Source organism: Moschus berezovskii, chromosome 8 (genome assembly GCF_049115385.1).
Source record: "Moschus berezovskii isolate FMDL1 chromosome 8, NW_MosBer_1.0, whole genome shotgun sequence".
Taxonomy (NCBI): domain Eukaryota; kingdom Metazoa; phylum Chordata; class Mammalia; order Artiodactyla; family Moschidae; genus Moschus; species Moschus berezovskii.
The window spans coordinates 49,290,400-49,314,660 of record NC_142467.1 but is presented as its reverse complement, the minus strand read 5'-3'; the positions used below and the strand labels follow the sequence as shown (position 1 = coordinate 49,314,660).

Here is a 24,261-nt window from a genome sequence, read left to right as displayed (position 1 = left end):
ATGAACTACAAAGAAAAATTAATTTTCAAGGTGCCTTCTGAATAATTGGTTTATGCAAAGTTTCATATAAAAATAGTGCTTTTTTCTGTTAAATTGTGTGATCTTTAAATTTAATTTCTATCTTTAAGCCTATGGGTACTTGCTTTGTAATGACTCAGTAATTCCCAAAACCAGAATAATACTAATAACTTTCTGATATGTTTTATTGCAATGTCCATGTATATGATGCTATTTTATAATTTACTGACAAAGTTTACAGGCTGGGCATCTGCAGTACCTGTCCCAGTGCTCAGCACCAAGAGTTAATCATTGCAAACACTTAGGGATGAGGTCTGGAAGCAAACAGCCTACCACCCAGGTCCCTGTGCTGTCCCATTTGAAAGCTGTGCCCCCTGTACTCTCCTGGGGCTGTGCTCACTACCACTTCTGCTGTTGCTTTGGGGCCTCCCATCTTAGGACCCCTGTACACATACAGACACAACCACTAGGCCAGGTACTCAGGGACAGTGTATCTGCCTTGCTCACTGGCTGCAATCAGCAACCACCACTTATTGCTGCTCATGACTCTGTGGATTAGTTGGGTTCACCTGAATAGTTTTTTCTGTATGGTGTGAACTGTGGCTGCAGTCATCGTAAGGCTCAACTGGTCTGGAATATCCAAGATGGCTCACTGGAGGTTCAACTGATTTGGAATGTCCCCGATGGTGGCAGTTGGTCTATGCTGTTGGCTGGAATCTCAGTTGAGGCTGTCATTTGGTGCACATTGCTTCTCTTCCATGTGGCCTCTCCAGGTGGCTCACGTAGGTTTCCTTAAAAGTATTGTAGTTTCAGGATAATCATACATCTTCCTTATCGTGGCTGGATCCTGGACCCTGACAGTAAACAATTGGAAGCTGTCAGGACTTTCTAAGGCTTAGGACAGGAGTTAGTCCAAATGTACTTCTGTAGTATTCTACTATTTAAACAAGTCACAAGACCAGTTTAAATTCAAGAGGAGGGGACTAAATGAGGCACACTCTTCGAGTTGTTCATTAGTGGCTATCAGTGTAAGAGACAACCACAGCCAACCAGTCTTTCTCTTTCAAAATGGGGAATATTCACTGTGGTTGTTCTGTCCCTGTTCTTTCATTGAATGCTGGATTTGGGAGGCAGGTAAGTTGTAATTTTTAGTTCACATGTCTCTGAATTAAGAGAAGGTATATCTGAAATTTACATAGAAACTATGATGAAATCTTGAACCTCAGCCTTAGGCCAAAATGATGGAAATTTTGGTTGCCTCCTTTTGGGAGGGGGTGAGGATATTTTGCATGCTAAGTTAAAGGAGGTAATACTTGTGGCCATACAAGTGGACCAGGCAAATTTAATTATTTTTCAAAAATATTTTCTATCTTATCAAAGCCTTTAAACATTGCTATATTACGACTATTATTACAGTAAAAATTACCCAAAACTCATGACCGAAAAAAAAATACAGGTTTGCTTTTTCATAGATTTTGTAGCTCAGAAGTCCAAGAACAATTTAACTGGGTCCTTTGCTTCAGTGTTTCTCATAGATTGTAATGAAGTTATCAGTCAAGGCTGGGGTTCATTGAATGTTCAACTAGACAAGGATGTACTTCCAAGTTTACTCAAGTTATTGGCAGAATTCATTTTTTCACCAGTTTTCTTCCTTGGTGGCTGTCAGGTAGACCCTCAGTTCCCTGTCATGTGGCACTCTCTCCCCAGTGCAGCTCTCAACATGAGCAGAGTACTTCATCAAAATTAACAAGAAAGAACATCTACTAGTACGAGATCTTCATCTTTGTTACAAAATAACAGAAGCCACACCCTGTCACCTTTGCCATAGTCTATGCTAGAGGCAAGTCACAGATCCTGTGACCACACTCAAGGGAACTGCACAAAGGATGGCCATATAGGTGTTGGTATAAACGGGGACTGTCTTCAAGTCTGTCTGCCACGTGAAGTCCCTCACTGAGGGATAATCAGACTTTTTACAATATATTTAAGACATGAAAATATGACTTATTTCAGCTAATGGATGTGAATTATGTGCTCCTTTGAAGGAGGTCTTTAAGAATCATTATCTTTTTACCATTTTCTCTTTTTTTTCCTTCCCTGTAAGACTAGCAATATCCCAGATAACCCATCAACCTGAATCCTGGAGCTGATGCACTCTAGGTATGTAAACGGAATAAGAAATAAACTCTTTGTTGCGAGTCACTAAGATTTTGGGGGCGGTGTTTATCTGCAACATAGCTTAGTTGAAGCTGACTGACACAGCTGATCCAAGAGAGACATCCCGGGGATGGGGGAAGCATCCTCTGGCTAGCAACAGGGGAGAGCTACTACTTCCCAAGACCAGGAGGGATGTGGGAAGTGGGGGAGGGATGTGGGAAGTGGGGGAGGGACAGAAAGCGTGAACACATTGGCCTACTCTCTGATCTTGGACTGAGGCTGCCCCTTGACAGAAAAGGACTGAAAGCCAGAACCTGCTGCTGCTAAGTCGCTTCAGTTGTGTCCGACTCTGTGCGACCCCGTAGACGGCAGCCCAGCAGGCTCCGCCGTCCCTGGGATTCTCCAGGCAAGAACACTGGAGTGGGTTGCCATTTCCTTCTCCAATGCATGAAAGAGAAAAGTGAAAGTGAAGTCGCTTCAGTCGTGTCCGACTCTGTGCGACCCCGTAGACGGCAGCCCAGCAGGCTCCGCCGTCCCTGGGATTCTCCAGGCAAGAACACTGGAGTGGGTTGCCATTTCCTTCTCCAATGCATGAAAGAGAAAAGTGAAAGTGAAGGCGCTCAGTCATTTCTGACTCTTTGCGACCCCACGGACTGCAGCCTACCAGGCTCCTCCATCCATGGGATTTTCCAGGCAAGAGTACTGGAGTGGGGTGCCATTGCCAGAACCTAGCAAATGCTAAATAACCCTTCTGGGACAGATGAAGGAAGGAAGAATAATTTATAGGGGAGCTGAGAGGAAATGACCAGAGAGGAAAATGGAAAACCAAAGAGTGGTGGGATGGAAAAGAGTGATAATAGAATGAATATGCAATCACACTGAAAGACTCTTCTCAGGGTTGCATTAATTTAAGGTTAGTGTCTATCAGATTTAGAAAATAGATTGTTACATGTGACACAAAAAGATATGTGATTGCCATGAAACAGAGTATGGTGATATGATTTATTGAAATGACTAGTCAATAGAAAGTAAAGTTGTAGAAAGGAGTTCTAGACCACCTTTTAAAAAAATTTGGGAAGAGATGAAATGATTACCCTTGGATAATTCTGAGACTGGAGAAAAAAATAAAATGATTGGTTTGCAGACAATTTTGTGTTAGAAGATGCAACATGAATGAATTCCATTCCTGAATACCTCTATTTTTTTCTTGAAGAAACAAAGTAGGCCATCTGCTAGATAAGGTAGAAATAATGTCTTAGAACTGAAATTGAAAAGCAAGTATGATGAAAGTAGGTTACTGTGACATGTGGAAAGTTAGGAAGATGTACTCAAGAAATGTGATGTCAGAATATAAAATAACAAATGTGGAACAGTAAGGTAAAAGATCGGAGAAGGCAATGGCAAGCCACTCCAGTACTCTTGCCTAGAAAATCCCATGGATGGAGGAGCCTGCAGTCCGTGGGGTCGCTAAGGGTCAGACACGACTAAGCAACTTAACTTTCACTTTTCACTTTCACACATTGGAGAAGGAAATGGCAACCCACTCCAGTGTTCTTGCCTGGAGAATCCCAGGGACGGGGGAGCCTGGTGGGCTTCCGTCTATGGGGTCACACACAGTCGGACACGACTGAAGTGACTTAGCAGCAGCAGCAAGGTAAAAGATAGTATTTGGAGGGTAGCCACCAGAGTGGGAAAATGAAGGTGAACTAGGACAAAGATCACTGAAATTGAGCAGAAAGATAAGGATTCACATTCACTTTCAACAACACTGATATTAGTAATGCTAGTATTATTAATAATATCAAATACTACTGAATGCTGACTCTGATGCCAGGCACTATGCAAAGAGATTAACATTTATTATTTAAATCTTCAAAATGTCCTTAAAATTAGTATTATCCCCATTTTACAAACAGTGTTGTCAAAGTGGCTCAGTCGTGCCTGACTCTTTGCAACCCCATGGACTATGCAGTCCATGGAATTCTCCAGGCCAGAATACTGGAGTGGGTAGTCTTTCCCTTCTCCAGGGGATCTTCCCAATCCAGGTAGTGAACCCAGGTCTCCCACATTGCAGGTGATTTTACAAATGAAGACACTGAAATTCAGAGACATGACATAATTTATCCAAAGTCATAAAGATAGAAAATAAATGAACTGGGATTTGATGACAAGTCTGTTTGATTGTAAAACCTAGATATGAAGTGTTAACACTATCCTTCTTTCTAACATTAGCTTACTTTGGTTGAAATGGGTCTACTGGGCTAGTTTAGGAATGACAGAAAACTTGCTGATGGAAATAAGGCAAATATTAATTTTATAGACATTATGAAGACTTAAATAATAAATGCTAATCTTTTTGCATAGTGCCTGGCATCAGAGCCAGCATTCAGTAGTATTTGATATTAATAATACTAGCATTACTAATATCAGTGTTGTTGAAAGTGAATCTGAATCCTTATCTTTCTGCTCAGTTTCCATGATCTTTGTCTCAATTCACCTTCAGTTTCCCACTCTTGTGGCTACCCTCCAAATACTATCTTTTACCCTACTGCTCCACATTTGTCATTTTATATTCTGCTTTCAGGACTTACTTTAAACTCTCTTGCAGTGCATGTTTGTTGGTGATAAATTATTTCAGCTTTTGTAGTTCTGAAGACATTTTCATTTAACCTTTGTTTTTAAAATATATTTCTAATGGGCCAAGAATTCTATATGGGCAGTTTTCTTTTTTTTTAGTAATGTAAAGAAGTTACTCCACTATCTTCTGGTTTGCATTATTTCCACCGACAAGGCTTCTGTCATTCCTAAACTTGCTCATCAGTACATAACACATTTTTATTCTCTTTCACAGTCATTCTGTCTATACATCCAATGTTCTTTTCTCTCTGTTGAATACACCTAAGTTAGTTCTTATTGCCAGTCATGCAAGATTGATAAAACAACCCAACACTACAAAGCCATTCAAAGAAAGCATTTTTATTATCTCCAAACTCATCCAGTTGTATATATTAAATATGTACAGCTTTTTTTTTTGCTGCTGCTGCTGCTGCTAAGTCACTTCAGTCGTGTCCGACTCTGTGTGACCCCACAGACGGAAGCCCACCAGGCTCCCCCATCCCTGGGATTCTCCAGGCAAGAACACTGGAGTGGGTTGCCATTTCCTTCTCCAATGTGTGAAAGTGAAAAGTGAAAGTGAAGTCGCTCAGTCGTGTCCGACCCTTAGCGACCCCACGGACTGCAGCCTACCAGGCTCCTCCATTCATGGGATTTTCTAGGCAAGAGTACTGGAGTGGCTTGCCATTGCCTTCATACACAAATAAACTCGTCTTAGGAACAAAACACTAGTTTCCATTTCTCTTTTGCAAACAAGTAATATCTCTTAATACTTACCCTAAATCAGTATCAAGGGGGGAGTATCAAGAAAGACAGGATATAAGGGAATAGAAATTAAATGTATTGATGGCAACTTTTATGCTACTTATAAGGTAAATTACAGTTTACCTTATTTAATAAAACTGTCATTTTGGGAGTAGTCACATTATCAATACTATTTTACAAATACAGAAAGCTGGACCCTGAAAGATTGAATGATCTATTCAGGGTACACACCCAGTGACTTGTAGAGCTATGATTTGAACCCAGCTGTGCTGATGGAAACACTTTAGCCCATAACTCTTCTCCAAAGGTTACTGTGGGCTCTAAGGACAGGTAATGGGTTCACAAGTCACTGCTACCAAATCCCCTGATTCACAGACAGCCTCTGCCCTGCTCACCCTCTGCCTTATTCATCTCCCTAATTCTCTTCTTATTTTCTCATAGCACCTGTCTGGTCTAAGAAAAGAACTCCTATCACCTGCATGAGTGTTGTCAAAAATCCTGACTCCCCCAAGGAGTCTGAAGGGTCAAGTTTCAACCAAATATTCAATACAGAGCAAAGGACTAACTAGGACTTTGTACAAATGTAGCAACAACCACATGTAGAGTAACAAGCTGGACCAGCTGGAGATAGGACACTGCTACTCATTTAAGCCCTCCTGGCCTCAGTTTCCTCTGGGTCTTCTGAGAAATGCAGAAGAAAACAACACACCCTAATTTGTTGTGGGTTCAAATCTGTCTCTGCGCTTTAACATTTGTGACCCTAGGCAAGTCCCTCCTCTCAGAGTCTCATGCCTTTGCACACTGTTCTGAGCCACAAGTGAAAGGTATCAGGAGTACATTTGAAATTCCTATGCAAAGTGCTAAGTGGAGATAAGTGATCAACTGATTGTATTGATTTGGACTGTTGAGCCATACGGCCATGATATTTTACATGACACAGTTTGGTGGTAAAGAATGTGACTGGAGCCAAAGTTCCTAGCTTGAAGGCTGGCTCTGCTATTTGCTATCAGTGTAGCCTTGGCAAATAACATACATTATATGCTCCCTCAGTTCAGTTCAGTCGCTCAGTCGTGTCCGACTCTTTGCAACCCCATGAATCACAGCACGCCAGGCCTCCCTGTCCATCACCAACTCCCGGAGTTCACTCAGACTCAGAGTCCATAGAGTCGGTAATGCCATCCAGCCATCTCACTCTCTGTCGTCCCCTTCTCCTCCCACCCCCAATCTTTCCCAGCATCAGAGTCTTTTCCAGTGAGTCAACTCTATATGCTCCCTACTTTCCTTTTATTTAACAAGGGGACAATAATAGTATTTAAATTATAGAATTATAATTGAGAATTACATGAGTAAGTACACATGAAAGGCATAAAAGTGTTCCTGGCAAAAGCAACCAATTATATATTTATTTACATAAAATTTATATAAATCAATATAACATATATAATATGCTGAAAACTTGTTGGCAGTAAATGGAAAAACCAGTATGATATAGGGGGTCATGATGAGACCTGCTAGGCTGGGTAGTAGAAGATGAGGATGGGGTTCACCTTCCTCATGTTCCCTTTTCCCACACTCCAGAGCCCTCTGTGATTGTTCTGTAGCTCTGTGAAGCAGGTCAGGAAGTCCAAACCAGAGTGGGTATTCTCTGTGTTCAGCTTCCTGGGGAAGTGCATTTTAGGTGATAGAAAACTTTGGCTGGTTGCTTCTGCAATTTATTGAGTCCTGGTGCATTGGTTACATCCTTTACTTTTGCACAAAGTTAGGGTCTCCTTTCTGTCTTGATACTGTATCCAGTGGTGTACATAATTATCAATGTTTGAAAAAAATAGACATTTGTCAGATAAGGGAACTCTAGGCTCAGTCCACAATAGAGACTGACTTGACTCTTATTTTTCCTTTTGCTAAATCAATGATTGGAATGGAGAGATAACAGGAATGGGAATTCTCAGGAGAGATTAATATATATCATTTGACTAACAAGACTGGTTGGGCGGACAAGAGATATAGTGGAGAATAGGGTTTCTATCCAAAGTTCACAGACCATCTACTAAGATGTGGTAACTGTGATTCATGGGCCATGGATTGGTTCCTAAAGAGAATTCAGGGCACCTGAAGAGAGCAGGCCTTCAATGCTTATTTAGCAGTTGCCTTCCTATTATATGTGTTACCTGGCCAAGCCTCTTCCTTGTTTTTGGGCTGACTCAAGAGAGCAATGTTGAGCATCTAAAAGGCTCTAATACAGATTCTACTCATGAACCAGAATCCTACAGACTGGAGCACACACATTCCAGAAAATGTGAGTTTCTGAGCCCCTTTACAGTAGACTACTTTCTGAAATATCAACTGAGGACCAAAGGCAGTAAGTCATTCTTTGAGTTTGACATAGAAGAATCAGTTGAAAATATACACCTATGTCTGCCTTATGTATGCAAATATGCACTGTACCTATGTCTGCCTTATAATTTTCTCACTAACCTTTTGACATTAAGTCTTAATTCCCGGGGCTCTCAGGGCAAATTCTGAAATTGTCTTCTCAGCTGAACATTCTACAAAGCTTCCTATAAGATCTCTTTCTCCTCCTTTCAATATGGAAAAAGTACAGAATTCAATTTTATCAATATAGAATGTCACTGTACTCATTAATGAATGTCTGCTGCTTGCTTAGAATTAGAAGTATAAGAAATGGATCCCCTTCTTCATTTTTTCCCCTTGTCTTTCACATCAACTCAGAGGCAGGAGGAGAAAGTGGGAACTTAAAAAGCTGAGGTTTTGTTATTCAACCCAGGTCTCTCCGAGGGATATCCTTTTTGCTCCTTTCATGAGATCTCAGGTCCACAACTGTTGGGACATCAGTTCCTAAAGCCAGCCCTCAAAAAGGATAGCCCCCTGAGGAGAGACACTGACAGTAAATCAGAAACTGGCACACTTCTAATCCCTTCTTTCTCCTCCACAGGAGTTTCAGTGGAGCTGGGCAGTGGGTTGCGCCCATGGAGTGGTGGTGTGAGATGGCAGAAGCAGTATAGGTTGTTTTGGAGGCAATATTTTGGGACCTGACTTTGTACAAGTTGTTAACTTTCATGATATTCAGCCTCATTCCTTGAGAGAGCATCTGGCTTGCCACCCTCACAGGAATGTTGTGATTGTCATTTGGGATCAATGTGCATGGAAACACTTTGTAAATGACACAGCACTGCACCTATGTCTGCCTTATGATTTTCTCACTGACCTTTTGACATTATGCCTTCATTCCTGGGGCTCTCTGCAAATTTTGAAATAGTCTTTTCTCAGTTGAACATTCTACAAAGCTTCCTGTAAGATCCCTTGCTTCTTCTTTCAACCAAAAGGTTATTTTCCTAACTTGAGAGCTTCCCTTAAAGGCACCAACTTTTTCTTTGGAAGAAATGTATCTCTTATTTTTCTATATATCCTTCTTCCTGGCTTGTTTCTGGAAATTCCAGGACCCCATAGGAGTCGGGATGGCACCAAAAGGGGACATATGGAGAATGGAAAGTGAAAGGAAACCTTGGGTTGAGATAAGTGTACCAGGAAATGTGGAGAAACATGCCATTTACCAGGTCTGCCAGGCCAGCCTGTCCCCATTCTGCTCCTGGATGCTATTTTTACCTCTTGTCTCTTACAGGCACCTGCACAAGCTCTTTTGATGTGGCTTTTTAGAGCAGTCAGAGCAAGATCCTGCCCTGAGGAGTGTAATAGAGCAACCACGGAAGGAGATACTCTGTTGCAGAAGGATCTGGGAGAAGTGCTGTTCTGATTCTCTCCTCTGGGATTCATGAGTCATCACTCTCTGGCCTCCAACTTCCCACTGGACTGAACTACCCTCTTGGTTTCCTAGTTTTCTCCATCAACACTGGGTGCCCGCCCAACTTCCATCAGCTTCCATTTCACGCTGAATCCAACAATATCGATGGACCTTTTTTCACATCACCTCTTCCCTTTTCCTTCCTACCCACCAAAAACACTCCGATTCTGGACCCTATTTCACAACTAGACCCCTTTTGCCTCTGTACCCTAACTCCTCACCTAACTCCACACTTCTGAAGAGAACTTTCCCTCTTCAGCCATCTATATTTCAAAGGCTGACTGTATACCTAAAGCTGCAAGCCCCTTGGAAGAAACCCTTAAGCAGATCAAGGAGAAGAAAAATTTCATTTCCTGCATGCTTACCTGTGGGTGAAGAGGGCCAGATGGCCACATAGTCATCCCCCTAAGGTTTTGCTCATTGGCTCAGGCTGGGGAGGGGATCAAACAGGACAAGAATCTATCACCAACTTAAGAGAGAGAAGATCCTAAGTACCACAGGAAACCATGAGCTAGAGAAAAGCAAAAAGGGAATGCAGAATTGGAGACCTCAAAGAGGACAGTGTCTACACAAGACAGTCTTCTAGCAGGGACTTCCAGTAACATGTCATCCTATTACCTACCATAAGGCTGACAAAACAGTACTTAGAAAACAGGAACGGACATGTGTTCCAGTGGTTTTATCCACTGAATAGAAGACAGATTCATGGCACAAAACCAAGACACTGTCAACTTCTATGCAGAGCTCAGATTCACTAGAAATCAGAACTGCATCTATGGGCAAAGGGGATATTGAAACTCTGAAGAAAAGTCAGCCACTGGCTAGATCCTAAAGAAAAACTGAGATCAGGTACAGAATTAATCAAAGAAAGTCTGCCTAAGTAACTCAAGGCCCAGGCTGAATTCAAAGAGATATTTTCATGATTACAAAGATCCCTACATCACTGTGGAAAAAAGGATCAGGAATACAGCCTGACCCCTTCAAGCAGACTCTTACATTGCTAAATGCTCTAAACAATAGGCAGGTCACAGAATCATAAAACTCATGAAAATTGTGAGCTTCCAGAATGAGCTATTATGTTTGAACCTTGGTCAGGAAGCCTGGACCAAGGATGCCAGGTCCAACAGACCATTCTCATACCTGCCCCCAGGATCTGTCTCTGGGGGAGGGTATTTCTCCTGGTCAATCATAAAGTCCTTCTCTATTCCCTTTCTGTTGCCAGCAAAATTTCTCTCAAATGTTTCTATACAATCAGAGAAAATTAGCTGGTTCTCTCACTACTGAAGAGATTGTGCTCAGTTTTTCATAGTCTCAAATATATTCTAAAAGGAGAACGGTGTCCTTTGTCTCTGCTGCCTTTGTGAGAAGTTTAGAGTATCCCAAGAACTGGATATTAGAGAAAAGCAACCAGTCAGTTTTTCTGTCTGATTGAGAGCTGGCTTAACTTCTTGAAGCTGATGAGAGGGAGGGCCAGTGATGGTGGCATGGTACCCACTACCATCTCAAGTCGCTCCCATTTATCTCTCTGAAGATACCCTGCTTAATACTTATTATAATACTACCTTTATAAAAAAAATTCAGAAGCTTTGAAAAATGAGAAAACCCATTAATTCCATGCCCAAGAACTGGACTTAGCTCTCCTTCTGTTCCATCATTATTTTGAACTATATACTACCATGGTTGGAATGGCTGGGGTTACACAGGCATCAAAAAGGGCCAACATTTCCTACTGAACCTCTAGGAATAGTAAGCAACAAACTTCACATGTTCCCAAAATGGAACTGGAGTTTGGGAGTCCTAAGTTTACAACGGTAAGGAAAAATTCTCCATGACCACGAATACTTGGGGGGAGAATAGCTTCCACTTGTACCCCCCAGACCTCCTTATATTCCTGATGTAGGTTACAGCTTCCCTAGTGGCTCAGAGGTTAAAGAATCTGCCCTCAATGTGGGAGACACAGGTTCAGTCTCCGGGTCAGGAAGATGCCCTGGAGAAGGGAACAGCTACCTACTCCAGTATTTTTGCCTGGAGAATTCCATGGACAGAGGAGACTGGCGGGCTACAGTTTATGGAGTTGCAAAGAGTTGGACATGACTGAGTAACTAACACACATTTAAAACTTCAGTATTCGTGGGCTTACCTGGTAGCTCAGATTTAAAGAATCTGCCTGTAATGTGGGAGACTTGGGTTCAATCCCTGGGTTGGGAAGATCCCCTGGAGGAAGGCATGGCAATTCACCCCAGTATTCTTGCCCAGAGAATCCCCATGGACAGAGGAGCCTGGCAGGCTACAGTCCATGGGGTCACAAAGAGTCAGACATGACTGAGTGATTAAGCACATACACACACAGGCTGGGAGAATAAGCATTGCTCTCCACTTCTTCAGTTCAGTTCAGTTCAGTTCAGTCGCTCAGTCGTGTCCGACTCTCCGCGACCCCATGAATCACAGCACGCCAGGCCTCCCTGTCCATCACCAACTCCCGGAGTACACTCAAACTCATGTCCACAGAGTCGGTGATGCCATCCAGCCATCTCATTCTCCGTCGTCCCCTTCTCCTCCCACCCCCAACCTTTCCCAGCATCAGAGTCTTTTCCAGTGAGTCAACTCGTCTCATGAGGTGGCCAAAGTATTGGAGTTTCAGCTTTAGCATCAGTCCCTCCAATGAACATCCAGGATTGATCTCCTTTAGAATGGACTGGTTGGATCTCCTTGCAGTATAAGGGACTCTCAAGAGTCTTCTCCAACACCACAGTTCAAAAGCATCAATTCTTCGGCGATCAGCTTTCTTCACAGTCCAACTCTCACATCCATACATGACCACGGGAAAAACCATTGCCTTGACTAGACGGACCTTGGTCGGCAAAGTAATGTCTCTGCTTTTTAATATACTATCAAGGTTGGTCATAACTTTCCTTCCAAGGAGCAAGCGTCTTTTAATTTCATGGCTGCAATCAGCATCTGCAGTGATTTTGGAGCCCAAAAAAACAAAGTCTGACACTGTTTCCACTGTTTTTCCATCTATTTCCCATGAAGTGATGGGACCAGATGCCACTTCTTACAGTGATCTTAAAATGTACAGTGGACCACGAATTACCCTTTCCTCTCTCCATGCAACAGGCTCTGGAGCAGCAGGAAACACAGAACCCCTAGCTGTTTTTTAGTGAGTGGGAGATCAGAGGAAAGCAGAGGGTAAGGTCCCAGAAAACCTGAGAATTGAAGAATATAATTTTATCAGGCTTGGAGAAGAAACACCCTCCCCCGCCACTCCTTATCTTCAGGAAGCACTCAGCTCACTCTCCAGCCAGTGGAAATAAGCTGAATTCAGACTGATAGACATAAGCATCAATGTATGTCCTGAGTCAACTTCATCCATTCTGCAGAAGACAGCCCCACTTTGAAAGTGTTTGACAATGCAATTGTTTTCCAGAAAGCAATGTTTTTTGAATGCTAGAGAAACTAAGCCCATCCTATGTAAACAGAACTGGATGAGCTTGAAGGTGTCTGGTATCTGGGAGTTATGCAGAGGTGGATCATCACATGGGTATGGTAAGGCCAAGGAACAAATTAAGGACTGAGTCTATGGAATTTGCTGGTCTCAAAGAAAACCTCTGAATTCAATGAACTCTCCCTGCTGAGTGGAGATCTTATGGAAGGAAGCCCCATTCTACAGTGCTTGACTTGATGATTCATTGCAGAGCAAACATATCATACAGTCATACAATGAAGGGATAATTCATGGGGCTGTCACACAGCATCTACAGAAAAATGGAAAAATGACAAGTGTAGGGAAAGGTTGGGCAATGAGTGCAAAAGGAAAAAATAACCCAGGTAGTGGGAAAGAACAGGAATGTTTCATCATCATTAATCATGACACTCCCTACCCCACCACACAACACACAATCACACACCCCCCCAAGCTGTTTATCAGGGTCTCAGACACCACAGAGTGTGCCTCAGAGCATGGAGCTAATGTATGACAGAAGGTTAGAAGGGAATTTAAATTTATCAAAAGAAATAAGCATTTTTATCTTTCTAGGTTAGGTGCAGAACATCAAATTTCTAAGTGCTTCATTTTATTAGGCTCCAAATTTATTAGGTTCCAAATCTGGGCTGGATGAAGCACAAGCTGGAATCAAGATAACCTCAGATATGCAGATGACACCACCCTTATGGCAGAAAGCGAAGAAGAACTAAAGAGCCTCTTGATGAGAGTGAAAGAGGAGACTGAAAAAGCTGGCTTAAAACTCAGCATTCAGAAAACTAAGATCATGGCATCCGGCCCCATCACTTCATGGCAAATAGATGGGGAAACAATGGAAACAGTGACAGACTTTATTTTGGGGGGCTCTAAAATCACTGCAGATGGTAACTGCAGCCATGAAATTAAAAGATACTTGCTCCTTGGAAGAAAAGCTATAACAAACTTAGACAGCATATTAAAAAGCAGAGACATTACTAACAAAGGTCCATCTAGTTAAAGCTATGGTTTTTCCAGTAGTCATGTATGGATGTGAAAGTTGGACCATAAAGAAAACTAAGAGCCGAAGAATTGATGCTTTTGAACTATGGTGTTGGAGAAGACTCTTGAGGGTCCCTTAGACATCAAGGAGATCCAACTAGTTCATCCTAAAGGAAATAAGTCCTGAATATTCATTGGAAAGACTTATGTTGAAGCTGAAACTCCAATACTTTGGCCACCTGATGCGAAGAACCAACTCCGTGGAAAAGACCCTGATGCTGGGAGAGATTGAAGGCGGAAGGAGAAGGGGACAACAGAGGATGAGATGGTTGGATGGCATCACCAACGTGATGGACATGAGTTTGAGTAGGTTCTGGGAGTTGGTGAGGGACAGGGAAGCCTGGCATGCTGCAGTCCATGGGGTTGCAAAGAGTCAGACACAACTGAGTGACTGAACTGAACTGAAATTTACATTTTAATATAACTCTTAATGTGATCATCACAGTAAAATTATAAATGTAAAAATTACACAAGAGAAAAAATTTCACTTGGGAAAGCACTGTCTAGCAGCATGCACAGACTACATATTGCCACATCGACAGGCACATAAATGAAACTGGTAATAATTGTTCATATGGCAATTTCAAATAGTGACAAGGGGAACAGTGAAGTGAATGGTTCCCAACTACTCTGAGACCTAGCGCTAGTGCTCAGGCTGGGCCATAGTCAAATGATGCAGCAGCTGGCCAGGCTGAGGGCACGGCAGCTCCTCCTAGGGTTTCCACTGGGTGGTCACAGAGATGGTCTTTGCACACAGATTTGGCTGTCACATGATATTTTTCGAGTTCTAGCTCTTTATTCCATTCAACTCAGTGGTAGTGTCTGTCAGGTGATCAGAGAAAAACTAAGCCACCCAATTCTGGGGGCTGCCCCATGTTTCCTGTGGAGTTGATGTGAATTTCCTACATCAAGTTCTCATGGACTTTCACACTAGGAAACAGCAAGTCTTTCTGTGGATCAATGATGTACTTGGTGCTCTCATGAAGCTAGGAGAGAGGCAGAGGCTCCTGAGTTTCAAGTTCTCAGTGAGATGAGTTACCAAGTTGCAAAAGGCACATGGCTTATGCACCTGTTGTGGCTGCTGTAGCCACGTGGTTCTTGCTGGGCTGGCTTTGCCACTTGGTGACTCAGCTTGTGCTGGTCCTGCTGGCCCCTCACCACTAGCAGAAGCCTTAACATCACCCCTTGGTGCCTAGAGTAGGTGAACCGGCCCATCTTACTCAAGGTGTAGCATCTCTGGCCTCCAAGAGACTGCAGCTGGAGCCCTGGCCCTGACTTTTCCTCCAGTGGAGGCATTTGTGGGCTGTACCCAGAGAAGTCACAGTCATTTTTAACCTGCTTAGCTTGGCAAGCAGATTTTTATCTATGTCAAACCAGTCATTAGATCCTCTTTCCTCATAGATCTGGTTGAGGACAGCAGCATTCTTCCTGGGTTTCAGGCGGTTGGTCACATATGGCTTCTGGGGCAAAACTACTTGTGTTGAGAGGGACATGGGTCTCTTTTTCTTCTTCCACATTGAACATAAACTTCTACCCACTGGCCAGGAATTTCAAGTTTTTAGGCAGCGCCGTGAAGAGTGCTTGACCTGGTTAACTCAGGGAAGTCTGAAATTCTGAACACAGGACACAGCCAACAGCTTTGTTTTTTGTATTCACATGTGATCAAAGAAAGCTGGACAAGAAACCTCTACTACTGACCAAAGGAAGGAGACTAAGTTTCCAAGTAAGTAGAAGTTCTAAAAAGGAGGAAATATCCAACAAATACAGATACTAGAGCATCTTTTCCAAATAATGCTTTATAATTAATTATGAAGATCATCTTCTAAGAGATCAGAACCTCAGAACACTATGAACTATTATTTGAAAATACAAAGAAGGTTGCACCTTTCATAGTCTGTTCTTTTAGTATAATAAGTTTCATTTCTAATGATAAATTTTTTAAATTTATTATATGATTTTTTTGTTGTCTTGTTTCTTTCCTTGTGGTATAATTTTTTTTTCCCCTTTGGCTGCACCATGCAGCATGTGGGATCTTAGCTCCCTGACAGGGATCAAAACCGTGGTCCGAGGTGGAAGCCCAGAATCCTAACCATTGGACAGCCAAGGAGTTCCTCTTCTTGTGGTATAATTAACCTATACTGAAGTGCAGAGTTTTAAATGATATTGTTTGGTGAGTTTTAAGAAATGCATAACCATATCAGAATACACGACATTTCCAACAAATGAGAAATTTCCCTCCCAGCTAATCCACTCACTGAGGCAAACGCTGATTTCTTACACCATAAAATTGTGTCTATTTCAGAACATTGTATAAATGAGGTCATCGTGAACTCCGGGAGTTGGTGATGGACAGGGAGGCCTGGCGTGCTGTGATTCATGGGGTCGCAAAGAGTCGGACACGACTGAGCGACTGAACTGAAATGAAAGCAATACCACACTGTCTTGATACTGCAACTTTACAGAAAAACATGAAATTATGTAGTAAGCTCCCCAAATTTATACTTCCTTTATAAGAATTTTTTTGGCTATTTGGTCTTTTGCATCACCATATGAATTTTAAAATCAGTCTGTCAAATTCTACCAAAAAAAAAGTTGTCTGCTGAGATACAGGTAGGGATTGTGTTGAATGTATAGGCCAATCAGAGAGACCTGATATCTTAACTATATTGAGTCTTCTCTGGGAGTTGGTGATGGACAGGAAGGCCTGGCGTGCTGTGATTCATGGGGTTGCAAAGAGTCGGACACGACTGAGAGACTGAACTGAACTGAACTGACTGAACCAACAAATTGGACATATTTCTCCATTATTTTTGTCCTTTTTGTTTCTCTCAGCAGTGTTTTACAGATTACAGTGTATAGGTACAATACTGTACACATTTTATTAGCTGTATTCATATTTCATATTTCTAATGCTATTGTAAGTACTGCTTTTTAAATTTCAGTTTGTGTTTTTAGTAGGTGGCTATAATTTGATTTTAGGATTTTGATCTTGTATACAATGTCCTTGCTAAACTCACTTTTTAATTCTAATAGCTCTTTTTGTAGATTATTTATGATTTTCTACATAGATGAACATATGATGTATGAATAAGGAGAATTAAACTTCTTTCCCAAACAGGATGTCATTTTACTTTCTTGGCTTATAGTACCAGCTAGGGCCTCCAGTACATTACTGAATGAAAGTAATAGAAGAAATTATCCTTTTCTTGTTCTTGATGATAGAGGGAAAATGGTTCATCTGTTCCCATCAAGTATGATGCTAGCTCTTGATTTTGCACTTATTATTATCTGAATAAAGAAATTTGTTTTCATAGATGTTGAACCTTGTCAAGTACTTTTTCTACATCTATTGAGATACCATATTCTTTTTTAGTTTATTACTGTGGTGACTTCCACTGACTGAATGTCAAATGTTAATCCAACCTGGCACTTCTGAAATAAAACCCACTTGCTGCTGCTGCTGCTGCTAAGTTGCTTCAGTCATGTCTGACTCTGTGCCATCCCATAGACGGCAGCCCACCAGGCTCCCCTGTCCCTGGGATTCTCCAGGCAAGAACACTGGAGTGGGTTGCCATTTCCTTCTCCAATGCATGAAAGTGAAAGTGACGTCTTTCAGTCCAGTCCAACTCTTTGTGACCCCATGGACTGCAACCTACCAGGCTCCTCCATCCACGGGATTTTCCAGGCAAGAGTACTGGAGTGGGCTGCCATTGCCTTTTCCGAAAACCCACTTAATCTTGATGTATTATCTCACTTATATAATGAAGGAATGGTGCTGGAGAAGACTCTTGAGAGTCCCTTGGACTGCAAGGAGATCCAACCAGTCCATTCTAAAGGAGATCAATCCTGGGTGTTCATTGGAAGGACTGATGCTGAAGCTGAAACTCCAATACTTTGGCCACCTCATGCGACGAGTTGACTCACTGGAAAAGACTCTGATGCTAGGAAGGATTGGGGGCAGAAGGAGACGGGGACGACAGAGAATAAGATGGCTGGATGGCATCATCAGCTCGATGGACATGAGTTTGAGTGAACTCCGGGAGTTGGTGACGGACAGGGAGGCCTGGCATGCTGTGATTCATGGGGTCGCGGAGAGTTGGACGCGACTGAGCGACTGAACTGAACTGAATGAAGGAATAATTTTGCTAAAATTTTGTTTATAATTTCAAAATCTATTTTAGTGAGTGAACAAAGATCATGGCATCTGGTCCCATCACTTTATGGGAAATAGATGGGAAAACAGTGGAAACAGTGGAAACAGTGTCAAGACTTTATTTTTTGGGCTCCAAAATCACTGCGGATGCTGATTGCAGCCATGAAATTAAAAGACGCTTACTCCTTGGAAGGAAAGTTAAGACCAGCCTAGATAGCATATTAAAAAGCAGAGACATTACTTTGCCAACCAAGGTCCGTCTAGTCAAGGCTATGGTTTTTCCCGTGGTCATGTATGGATGTGAGAGTTGGACTGTGAAGAAAGCTGAGCGCCAAAGAATTGATGCTTTTGAACTGTGGTGTTGGAGAAGACTCTTGAGAGTCCCTTGGACTGCAAGGAGATCCAACCAGTCCATTCTAAAGGAGATCGATCCTGAGTGCTCATTGGAAGGACTGATGCTAAAGCTGAAACTCCAATACTTTGACCACCTCATGCAACGAGTTGACTCACTGGAAAAGGCTCTGATGCTGGGAGGGATTGGGGGCGGGAGGAGAAGGGGACGACAGAGAATGAAGTGGCTGGATGGCATCACTGACTCAATGGACATAAGCTTGAGTGAACTCTGGGAGTTGGTGATGGACAGGGAGGCCTGGCGTGCTGTGATTCATGGGGTCGTGGAGAGTCGGACACGACTGAGCGACTGAACTGAACTGAACTGATTCCTCTGTTTTATCTTTTATATTATCTCTGGTTTGTATCAGGGTAATGCTGGCCTTCTCAACTTTTGTTTTTGTTTATTTTTTCTATTTCTTCCATTTAATCCTTGCTGAACTCAATTATTTCCTTTCTTCTGATTTATAATGGGTTTCACTTTTTTCCTTTTCCTAATTTCTTAAGGTGGAAACTGAGTCATTGATTTATGATCTTTCACCTTTTCCAATGTCCATGTGGACACTTTAGCACTTTATAGTTCCCTCTAAGTATTGCTTCAGAGGCTTTTCAAAATAGATCCATTGTGTTTAATTTTCATTCAGTTCAGAATACTTCATTTTCTTTCCAATTTTTTTTAATGACCTGGTAGTATGACTTACCTTGGTAAATGTTCTGTATGCAGATGTGTATTCTGCCATTGTTGGGTAAAATGTTCTACAAATGTCAGTTAAGTCAGGTTGGTTGATAGTGGTGTTCAATTCTATCTACTATATCCTTGCTAATTGTTTATTTCCTTATTCTATTAATCATTAAGAGAGGGATTAAAAGCTCCAACTACAACTGAATTTGTCTGAAATCAATAGTTAACACAACAGTAGTGGGGAACTTTCACACCCCATTCATCAATGGACAGATCAACCAGACAGAAAAACAATAAGGAAACACAGATTTAAATGACACGAGACTGGATGGGCTTCACTGATACTTATAGAGCATTCCTTCCAAAAGCAGCAGAATACACAATTTTCAAGTGCATATGAAACATTTTGTAGGATTTAGCACATGTTGGACCACAAAGCAAGCCTTGGTAAAATTAAGAAAACTGAAATAATATCAAGTATCTGTTCTGACCACTGCCATGAGATTAGAAATCAACTACAAGGAAAAAAAAATACACCTAGAGTCTAAACAATATGCTATGAAACAACCAATGGATTATTGAAGAAATGAAAGAGGAAATTAACAAATACCTAGAGACAAATAAAAACAAAAGCACAATGATCCAAAGCCTAGGAAATGCTGCAAAAGCAGTTCTAAGAGGGAAGTTTATAGCAATACAATCTTACCTCAGGAAACAAGAAAAAATCCCAAATAAACAACCTAATCTTCATACCTAAAGCAACTAGAGAAAGAAGAATAAACAAAACACAAAGTTAGTAGAAGGAAAGAAATCATAAAGGTTAGAGCAGAAATAAATGAAATAGAGACAAAGAAAACAATAGAAAAGATCAATGAAACTAAAAGCTAGTTCTTTGAAAAGATAAAATCGATAAACCTGTAGCCAGACTCATCAAGAGAAAGAGGGAGAGGGCTCAAATCAACAAAATTAGAAGTGAAAAAGGAAAAGTTACAACTGGCATTGCAGAAATACATAGGATAATAAGAGACTACTACAAGCAACTATACATCAATAAAATGGATAATCAAGAAGCAATGGACACATTCTTAGAAAGGTACAATCTCCCAAGACTGAAGCAGGATGAAATAGAAAATATGAACAGACCAATAACAAGCACTGAAACTGAAACAGTGATTTAAAAACTTCCAACAAACAAAAGTCCAGTACCAGATCACTTCACAGGCAAATTCTATCAAACATCTAGTGAAGAGTTAGCACCTATCTTTCTGAAACTCTTTCAAAAAATTACAGAGGAAGGACCACTCCCAAGCTTCTGCTCTGAGGTCACCATTAACCTGATACCATAAGAAAAGAAAATTACATTCTAACATAACTGATGAACACAGACACAAAAGTACTCAACGAAATACTAGCAAACCAAATCATACACCATGATCAAGTGAAATTTATCATAGGGATACAAGTATTTTTCAATATCTACAATCATTCAGTGTGATACACCTCATCAACAAATTGAAAAATAAAAACCATAAAATCATCTCAATAGATCCAGAAAAATCTCTTCACAAAATTCAACACCAATTTATGCTTAAAAACTCTCTAGAAAGTGGGAATAGAGGGAACCTACCTCAACACAATAAAGGCCATATATGACAAACCTACAGCTAACATTATTCTCAATGGTGAAAAGTTGAAAGCATTTCCACTAAATTCAGGAACAAGACAAGGATGTCCATTCTTGCCACTTTCATTCAACATGGTTTTGGAAGTCCCAGCCATGGCAGTCAGAGAGAAAAAAAGAAAAAGAATTCAAATTGAAAAAGAAAAAGTAAAACTGTCACTGTTTGAAGATGACATGATATTATACATTGAAAACCCTAAAGATGCTACCAGAAAACTACTAGAGCTCAGCAAAGAATTCAGTAAAATTGCAGAGTACAAAATTAATACACAGACATCTGTTGCAATAGTATACACTAACAATGAAAGAACAGAAATTGAAACAATTCTATTTACCACTGCATCAAAAAGAATAAAATTCCATAGAGATAAACCTACCTAGGGAGGCATAAGAACTGTAGTTGAAAAACTCTAAGGTGCAAATAAAATAAATTAAAGATGACACAAACAGATGGAAAGATATACCATGCTTTTAGATTAGAAGAAAAATGATTTTTAAAAGACTATACTACCCAAGGCAATCCACAGATTTAATGCAAACTCTATCAAATTACCAATGGTGTTTTTCATTGGTAATCTGATAGAACTAGAACAACAAAAAAAAAATCTTAATTTGTATAGAGGCACAAAAGACCCCAAATAGTCAAAGCAATTTTGAGAAAGAAAAATAAAAGAAAAACAAAGCTGGAGGAATTATGCTTCCTGACTTCAGACTACATTACAAAGCTACAGTCATCAAAACACCATGGTACTGGCACAGAAACAGAAATACGTATCAGCAAAACAGGATGGAAAGCCCAGGAATAATCCATACACCTATTGTCAATTAATCTACAAAAAGAGAGGCAAGAATATACAATGGAGAAAAGATAGCTTCTTCAATAAGTGGTGCTGGGAAAACTGGACAGCTACATGTAAAAGAATGAAATCAGAACATTCTCTAACACTATATACAAAAATAAACTCAAAATAGATTAAAGGCTTAAGTTTAAGACCAGATACTATGAAACTCTTAGAGGAAAACATAGGCAGGACACTCTCTGACATAAACCGCAGGAATATCTTTTTCGATCCAACTCCTGCAGTAATGGAAATAAAAATAAAAATAAACAAATGGGACCAAATTAAATTCAAAAGCTTTTGCACAGCAAAGGAAACCATTAAAAAAAGAAGACAAGCCACAAAATGAGAGAAAATATTTGCAAACAATGCGACTAACAAGGGATTAATCTCCAAATTTTACAAACAGCACAGGTGGCTCAAAATCAAAAAACACTCTAATCAATAAATGGGCAGATTCCTTAATAGACCTTTCTTCAAAGAAGACATAGAGATGGCCAAAAGTCACACGAAAAGATGCTCAACATCACTAATTATTAGAGAAATACAAGTCAAAATTACAATGAGATATCATCTCACACCAGTCAGAATGACCATCATTAAAAAGTCTACAAGTAAATGCTAGAGAAGGTGTGGAGAAAAGGAAACCCTCCTACACTGTTGGGAATGTAAATTTGGACAGCCGCTATGGAGAACAGTATGGAGGTTCCTTAAAAAAAAAAAAAAACACAACACAAATGAACTTATATAAAAACAGACGCACAGACTTTGAAAACAAACCTATGGTTACCAAAGGGAACAGATGGGGGGAGAGGGATAAATTGGGAATTTGGGATGGACATATACACACTGTTATATTTAAAATAGATAACCAACAAGGAGCTACAGGGAACTCTATTCAATATTCTCTAATAACCTAAATGGGACAAGAATTTTAAAAAGGATATATGTGTATGTATAACAGAATCACTTTGCTGTACACCTGAAACTAAACAACATTGCAAACTAACTGTTCAGTTCAGTTCAGTTCAGTCGCTCAGTCGTGTCCGACTCTCCGCAACCCCATGAATCACAGCACGCCAGGCCTCCCTGTCTATCACCAACTCCCGGAGGTCACTCAAACTCATGTCCACAGAGTCGGTGATGCCATCCAGCCATCTCATTCTCTGTCGTCCCCTTTTCCTCCCGCCCCCAACCTTTCCCAGCATCAGAGTCTTTTCCAGAGTCAACTTGTCACATGAGGTGGCCAAAGTATTGCAGTTTCAGCTTTAGCATCAGTCCTTCCAATGAACACCCAGGATTGAACTCCTTTAGAATGGACTGGTTGGATCTCCTTGCAGTCCAAGGGACTCTCAAGAGTCTTCTCCAACACCACAGTTCAAAAGCATCAATTTCGGCGATCAGCTTTCTTCACAGTCCAACTCTCACATCCATACATGACCACGGAAGAAAACTAACTGTAGTCCAAGGTAAAATAGAAGTTTAAAAACAAATATTTGTACAGGAAAAAAATAACCTATCCATGTCTCTAAAGTGTGCTTTTCATAGGCAGCATATCGTTAGGCTGTGTTGTTTTAGCCAATATAACAACCTTTATTTAATTGGTGTGTTTGGACTGTTACATGATAATTTATATTGTTAGATTAAGTCTATCATCTCCATTTTATTTCCTATTTGTCCTATCTGTTCTTTTTCTTTTTTTCTGCCTTCTGTTTGATCGAGTGAACGTTTGTTCCGATTCCTTTCTATCCCCTTTTGGATTACTAACTGCGTTTTGTTACTATAGTGGTTTATTTAGCATTTTTAGTATATACATTTCAGTTCAGTTCAGTTCAGTTCATTTCAGTCGCTCAGTCGTGACCAACTCTTTGCGACCCCATGAATCACAGCACGCCAGGTCTCCCTGTCTATCACGAACTCCCAGAGTTCACTCAAACTCATGTCCATCGAGTCGGTGATGTCATCCAGCCACTTCATTCTCTGTCGTCCCCTTCTCCTCCCACCCCCAATCCTTCCCAGCATCAGAGTCTTTTCCACTGAATCCACTCTTCACATGAGGTGGCCAAAGTATTGGAGTTTCAGCTTTAGCATCAGTCCTTCCAATGAACACCCAGGATTGATCTCCTTTAGAATGGACTGGCTGGATCTCCTTGCAGTCCAAGGGATTCTCAAGAGTCTTCTCCAGCACCACAGTTCAAAACCATCAATTCCTCAGCGCTCAGCTTTCTTCACAGTCCAACTCTCACATCCATACATGACCACTGGAAAAACCATAGCCTTGACTAGATGGACTTTTGTTGGCAAAGTAATGTCTCTGCTTTTTAATATACTGTCTAGGTTGGTCATAACTTTCCTTCCAAGGAGTAAGTGTCTTTAGCTTATCCCAATCTACCTGCAAGTAATATAACACTTCATATATATAGTATAAAAGTCTTGCAATAAGTACATGGTCATGTTTTGCCATTATATGAACATATGACCCCTCCAAAGATCGGCTTGGCCTACCTCTGGCAAGTACAATAGTGGATGTGACACTCTTCAGACAGCCATATCTGGGAGCTCTCCAAGAATCTCCTTACATAAGGAATCCCAAAGCAATATGAAGCATTAAATTTCCTCTTGAT

The 24,261-nt window shown here is 41.0% G+C and overlaps 1 long non-coding RNA gene across 1 annotated transcript in view; it reads right to left on the bottom strand.

Annotated features, from left to right (window-relative positions):
* LOC129558398 (uncharacterized) overlaps positions 1-24,261 on the bottom strand; it is a 72,735-nt gene extending 48,474 nt beyond the window's left edge. Inside the window, exon 1 of the long non-coding RNA XR_008686420.2 lies at positions 24,143-24,261. This is a non-coding gene — a long non-coding RNA (uncharacterized LOC129558398). The remainder of the gene's footprint in view (positions 1-24,142) is intronic.